This window comes from Saccostrea cucullata, unplaced genomic scaffold (assembly GCF_032062105.1).
Source record: "Saccostrea cucullata isolate Sc308-1 unplaced genomic scaffold, CSIRO_AGI_Scuc_v1 ctg15599, whole genome shotgun sequence".
In the NCBI taxonomy this organism is placed as follows: Eukaryota; Metazoa; Mollusca; class Bivalvia; order Ostreida; family Ostreidae; genus Saccostrea; species Saccostrea cuccullata.
Genome location: NW_026917988.1, coordinates 1 through 6,602, shown reverse-complemented (window position 1 = coordinate 6,602; position 6,602 = coordinate 1). Strand labels below are relative to the sequence as shown.

The 6,602-nt window shown below is 35.2% G+C and overlaps 1 long non-coding RNA gene across 1 annotated transcript; it reads left to right on the top strand.

Annotated features, from left to right (window-relative positions):
• The first annotated feature begins 571 nt into the window (after positions 1-571).
• Positions 572-1,716, top strand: LOC134274833 (uncharacterized). Its single transcript, XR_009993726.1, has 3 exons — positions 572-768; positions 874-953; positions 1,507-1,716. It is a non-coding gene; the product is annotated as an uncharacterized LOC134274833 (long non-coding RNA).
• The last annotated feature ends 4,886 nt before the right edge of the window (positions 1,717-6,602 follow it).

The window sequence follows — 6,602 nt, the reverse complement described above, 5'->3', positions numbered from 1 at the left end:
TTATGCCTGTGACGGTGAGAACTTCATGTCGTTAGAGAAGAAGAGACATATTCGGTTTAGGATATGAGAAAATGAATCAGTGGAGAGTGGGCAGACGTGTAGTTGAGCTTGGGGGTTCTTGCGGATGGTCTAAGCAGTTGTCAATTATGCGGACAGCCACTGCAATTGTAGGGGAACACAAAACTCGGCCTTGCACGTGTAGCCCTACTACTTGTCAAGTGCAGATTTACAGACTGTGGGCTAGTACTGAAATGGCAACAGGAAGCAAACACCAGACTTCAAATGGCAGAAATGCATGGGATGTACATACCAAACTAGCAGCAGGTAATCTGTATTTCATTACATGGTTTATTCACATATTCAAATTGGATCATATGGGTTATTTAATTTTAACAGTAATAGTCAGTATATAAACATGATATATGTGACTTTCTTTTTTGTTAAAAGCACCTTTATTCTCAAACATACATATGCAAACAAGTGTACCTTATTATACACACATACACATGTAGAAAATAAACAAGGAAAATCATGTCATATATTCACTTTCCGTGTTGACTTGTTTATAAGTTTGAGAACTCATTTCAGGAATAATAAATGGAGGATTTGCCGATTTGGTGAAACACATGTAAATTCACTCCTGGCTGCTTTAAACATACCCAGCGTTGCTCAAATAACTCTGAAGAATAGAAGAAGAGAGGTCAGGCAACAATTTGGACAAATGGCATGGGAAACTTGTAATAAAAGTCTGCAGGAGGAGATGAGATTGTAATTGTTATATTCCATTTTCTAGCAATACATGACCTACTTATATTTTAATTTGCAATTATTTTTTACAAAATTATGTCGTTAATTAAAAATATTATTGTTTAGGAGTGAAGGGAGTCTGGCGGTTATATCTGATGGTGATTGCCAGAAGCGGGGTACCGGGAGAGCTTATAATAGTCTTACAGGTAAATGTACCAAGTATCAAAACCTATACATTGTAGAGACTAATTGTCACATGGACAATGGTGGTCCTCTGCTTTTGAGAAATCAATTTTTCTAGTTTATGAATATGTTTGAATAATTAATGTTTTACATTACCCCTCTCTTGTGTCTAACCATGGTCTCAAGCCATAGTCCGAAGTCCGCATATAGCTCTCTCCTACTCGTGGCTGCTTGATCACTATAAAGTTTCGTAATCTTGAATATTTATCTCTATTGCGACATCGTATTCAGTCAATGACAATTTTTGTTTCCATTGCAATTGAAATCAACAATTGATATCAGCAGTATATACAAAAAAATATTCCATTCACTATGATTGGGTATTGAAAGAATGCATCAGAGTTCATCATCTGACTATGCTTTACTCGTATTAGTTAATATTTTAATGAGCTGCCAGTTTATATTCTCTTCTTGTTCAACCACTGCCAAAATGGGAGAGCATTGTACATTTTGGCCGTGGTCTGTGATGACGGTGTCTAACTTATATATTGGAATACAGATATCTTTATCTTACAGGACTTGCCTCTCTGTTGGAGAAAAATCGAAGAAAATAGTCGGTTTTTCAGTAATGGGAAAAAAAGTATGGTATTTGCAGCTGCCAAATTAAAGGGTAATCCTCCCAGGCAACACAAGTGCTGTAAGAACTCAACTGGATCGGCGAAGGCTATGGAGCCTCAGCCTGCCATGGCCTGTGAGATGTTGGAGAAGATCAAGAATCTACGGGGAAAGGTAAGTACATCCAGAACAAAAACAATCCAACAATTTTTTAAAAAACTAATTGTACAATCAAATCAGTCAAACATAGAAATTTTATTTGTGTACAACATATTAAAATTTTTTAGGTAGATACTGTGATTATGGACAACGACTCAACTACTATGGCAAGAGTAAAAGATAATGTTGATCCCAATACGAGCAAAAGATCCAACAGTAATCACACGAAGAAGGGATTCACACGAAGAAGGGATTTACTAAGAAGGGATTAGTAGAACTGAGCAGCAAGCATAAAGTTTTAAGTTGTAACATAACTTTATCTATGTCCTATGCTGGTATTACTGAATTAAAAGCAGTATTAAATTGTTTGTATTTGAGTGCATGCCTGAAAAGAAGAATGTTACATTGGTTTAGCCATATTTGTACATGTACGGACATGTTTCATTTGTTGATGAGTTATCAAAAAATGCATTTAAATGATTTTTTTAAGACAAATTTACTTGTTATGTTTTATAATGCATGAAAATGATATTTGAGTGTGATTTTTCTTTTAAATATATTTGTTACTGGTATTTTTGAGTTGAATTTGTTTGATCGGCAAGGGGGGTATACATGATCTAGAAGGTGTAGAAAAATAAAAAGCCTGAAAAGTACTAATTTTTTTTTGGCTTTTTAGTTGCAACAGATATAAATCTAGTATTTTAAATGAAAAAAGAATGTGTTTATCCATTACTTTATGAAAAAAATTGTAAAAATGACGATATTGTAAAAAATTTTAAAGCACCAAATTGATATCATATTCCAAAAAAAAGTTATAAAATAAATATTCATATATGAGACTGGTTATGCCTTTCCTACATATTAATGAATAAAAAAATATATTTGAAAGTAATTTTGCTTTGATATTGCTTTTGATATGAGCCATATATTGAGCTTGGATGAAATAGTGTTGTGAAAAAAGGGGGTATACGTCATCGAGGCACTCTAATTTGAAAAATAACATGAAAAGTTATTTATTTTATATGCTTTTTATTTAGATTAAGTGTTATTCTAATGATTTCAAAAGAAAAAATTCCATTTAAACCATTAAATCTCCTGAGTAGGGACCTACCTTAAGTAGATTTTGAGTATTTCCCCGCAATGACATGCATAATTGTAGGGTTATTTCAAATTTGTTTCATAGATTCCAGGAAGCAACCTGTTCGAAATGTGTAGTCTTTGAAATCCGTAGATTTCCCATCATACATGTACATATAAGTGTCAGGTTCTTTTGGTTTTCGTTTGAATTTAACAGAACTCTGAAGATCTCCGCTACCTAAGTCGGACTGGCTGATTGGGTTTGAATTACTAGTATGCAAACTTTGCGGGGTTTCATGCAGGTATACTCACCGTCAATAGAAACGCAATACCCTAATTTTAGGTTGAAAATTATATACGGGATATAACTATGTACCAAAAAAGTTAGGACAACTTTTACTTTGCCAAATCAATTATTTAACGGTTGAATGAATTTCTTTCCACTACCGGAAGTTGCTTTTTAGCCCTTTTAACAGAAATCAAAATTTTGCATTTTAAATAAAAATTTTAACAATATTTTGGGTTTTCAAGGTGTTGTAGCTGTTAATCATAAGTATTGTACTAAAATGCCGGGGGAAAATCCTTCTTTCTTTACCGGATGTGATGCCTATATTTCCTCAAAATGATTGATTTTCATTGCTTATGCTGGAAATTCACAAAATAAAGAAAAAAAGAGATGCAAATGCACACTATATATCGACTCATCAGGCTCATGTGTTTCAATAGCATAAATAACAGTTTCTTGAACGGAAGTTCAAAAGTTGCTACACTACGCCAAGTTCAGGAAAATTCGACCGCAGTATCTGAAAAACATGCATTTAAAAATGCCCAAGAATATTAATTTCGCTCAGATTAAGATATTAATAAACCAAATGCATGGTAGAAATCGGGCTTCATTTGTTGTATATGGCGGACTAGCACGTTTTAATTAAATGGTCAGAAGACGGGATGTTTTAAGATTTACCGGGTATTTAATTGTTTCTTTCTAAGATCTAAAAATAACATTTAATGTTTAAATGAAGCATTAATTTTTTGTAAATTTACTTTTTACCTAAACATATTCATTTTTAATGTTATCATTAACTTTAGGAGGTAACACATAACTCTTAAAACGCCCCCCCTTCTTGCTATCAGTCATTTTGAGGAAATATAAGCATCATATCCGGTTAAGAAATAAGGATTTTTCCCCGGCATTTTATACGGTACTTATGATTAACAGCTTCAAAACCTTGAAAACCCAAAATATGTTAAAATTTTATTAAAAATGCAAAATTTTGACTTCTGTTAAGAGGGCTAAAAAGCAACTTCCGGGGTGGTGGAAAGAATTTCATTCAACCGTTAAATATCTGATTTGGCAAAGTAAAAGATGTCCAAACTTTTTCGGTACATAGTTATAACCTGTATATAATTTTCATCCTAAAATTAGGGTGTTGCGTTTCTATTGACGGTGAGTATCATTGACCTGAGCATGGTCTACTCGTATCCTACCCCAACTATTTACATTAGGTAATTCAAGTGATGAGGTTTCCGGTACATAATCGGGGTTTTGTAGGTCGTCCCACATGTCCTTTAGGAGTGCTAATACACACGCCCTCGGTGAGTGAACTACCTTGATCAGTGTGGTCACTGAAGCCCTCAGGTGTGTCACTTACATCTGATCGCACAGATAGCTAGTGCGTCGATGTGAGTATTCAGCTAATTGTAGAGGAGTTCCGACAGGTGTCTCATTGTGTGATTTGATTAAATTTTCCCGATAAATTCTAAGGTTTCATTTGTATGATAACCCGAAATTGTGCCAAGAGTTTCATTGCGTCTGACAAAATTATTGTCAGCTGTACGGCCTGATTGGCTTTGTTCTAAGTCTTGAATTTTAAGTGTTAAATTTTCTATATCTTGTTAATTTTTCTGAATTTTTGACTGAAGAAACCGTATAAAACTTTCCTCATTCCATAGACAAACTGATCCGGTCGCGGCAACCAAAAACGTAATATGCAGGAACAGTGTTCTTATCGATATAGTCAAACCAGGTTCATTGTTTACTTTCAGATCGTCTATGATAACTTCAAAATGAAAAGAAAGATGACGAGGCAATCAGAAGTTGGAAGGTTATTCCCTATTCGCTATTGACTATTCGAATGGCGATCCCGGTTCCCTATTCAAATTACCGTAAATGTCCTAATAATTTTTTTTTCAAAAAACTTTAATAACCCATTATAAACCGTGTTAAAGAAGAAGAGCAAACACATCACTTAAAGAAGAAGAGTGAGGACCCCAAACCAATGCAGCTAGCCTGACCAAAATGAGAATATTTAGCTAGCCCGGTCAAAATTGGAAAAACAACCCGTTTAATACTATAAGTATTTGTACATAAGAGTACATTACCCGAGGGGCTTGCTAAGATCCTGGATCCAATATTTACACATTCATATTTTTACAGGGGAAGGATATGGGAGAGACCTTTCAAGTTTCAAAAGGATGCTATGTTACAATACCTGGAACTTATTTAGCTAGTCCGGTCAAAATTGGAGAAAAAAACGTATAATACTATTATAAGAGTACACTGCCCGGGGGCTGACTAACATCCTGGATCCTATATTAAGGCCTTCATATTTTTACAACGGAGGGGTATGGGAAAGACCTTTCGACTGTCAAAAGGAATTTATGTTACAAGACCGAAAACCTATTTAGCTAACCCGGTCAAAATTTGAAAAAAAAACGTATAATACTATTATACGTAGAGTACATTGCCCGGGGTACTGGCAAGTATCCTGGACCCTATACTTAGACCTTCATATTTATACAGGGGAAGGGACCCTTCGACTGTCAAAAGGAATTTATGTTACAAGACCGGGAACCAACCGGGAATTATAATAAGTATTTGTAAGAGTAATAAGAGTACATTGCCCGAGAGGCTGGCTAACATCCTGGATCCCATATTAAGACCTTCACATTTTTACAGGGGATGGGTATGGATAGGGACCTTAGACAGTCAAAAGGAATTTGTGTAACAAAACCGGGAACCTATTTAGCTAGCCCAGTCACAATTTGAAAAATACCAGTTTAATACTATTATAAGTAGAGTACATTGCCCTGGGGGTTGGCTAACATCCCCTATTTAGACCTTCATATTTTTACAGGGGAGGGGTATGGGATAGACTCGTCCACTGTCAAAAGGAATTTATGTTACAAGACCGGGAACCTGTTTAGCTAGCCCTGATCAAATTGAAAAAAAAGTATAATACTATTATAAGTATTTGTACATAAGAGTACATTGCCCCGGGGCTGGCTACATCCTGGATCCTATATTTAGACCTTCATATTTTTACAGGGGAGGGGTATGGGAGGGACCCTTCCACTATTAAAAGGAATTTATGTTACACGACCGAGAACCTTTTTAGCTAGCCCGGATAAAATTGGAAAAAACACGTATAATACTATTATAAGTATTTGTAGATAAGAGTACATTGCGGGCAATGTCTCTAATTCAGAAATACATATAATAGTATTATATGGGGTTTTTCCAATTTTATCCGGGCTAGCTAAAAAGGTTTTCCGTATTTTAACACAAATTCCTTTTGACAGTGGAAGGGTCCCTCCCATAACCCTTCCCTGTAAAAATATGAAGGTCTAAATATGGGATCCAGGATGTTAGCCAGCCCCGGGGCAATGTACTCTACTTATTGATAGCATTTTACGTTTTTTTCCCAATTTTGACCGGGCTAGCTAAATAGGTTCCGGTCTTGTAACATAAATTCCTTTTTTACAGTGAAAGGGTCCTTCTCATACCCCTCCCCTGTAAATTTTAAGGTCTAAATATGGTT